Source organism: Penaeus monodon, chromosome 22, assembly GCF_015228065.2.
Source record: "Penaeus monodon isolate SGIC_2016 chromosome 22, NSTDA_Pmon_1, whole genome shotgun sequence".
NCBI classification, from domain to species: Eukaryota; Metazoa; Arthropoda; class Malacostraca; order Decapoda; family Penaeidae; genus Penaeus; species Penaeus monodon.
Genome location: NC_051407.1, coordinates 29,355,131 through 29,355,672, shown reverse-complemented (window position 1 = coordinate 29,355,672; position 542 = coordinate 29,355,131).

The following is a 542-nucleotide window of genomic DNA, read 5'->3' as shown; positions in this document are numbered from 1 at the left end:
TGCAATATATATTCGCAGATGAATGTAAAGTTACGAAAGAGTCAGGAAGAGTCGACCGTAGTTGAAGAAAGAGTGAAAAACGAAATTCGTCCAGGTTACTGACATGTGGGGGAAGTTTCTAGTTAAGGGAAAAGCAAAATATTATCAAATAGATAAAAATAATCAAATCAATGTCACTGATGTTCAGTATGAAGGTAGAATTTCTCTGATATTTGAGTCACATTTCATGACGTCAGGCAATTGCTATACATCAAAATTAAGCACGAACTGATTATTAAATGGTCTTCCTGAGAATACAACAGAATTTCCACCTAAGGAAAAATCAAGGCATGAAAACCAGAGTCTGGGAAACGCTTCCTCGCCTCGATATCCGAAATGGACCGAGATGAACCCATAAAATTTAATGCATTTGGGATGCAGGCTTTTACGGTCGCGCTGGACGCTCGACCGATTGATTATCTTGTGGCGCTCATTCAAAATTCAAATTTGAGCGCTCGTCGTGCTTCGAAATTTGGTGTTTGTGCGAAGCCTGCTGTATGCGC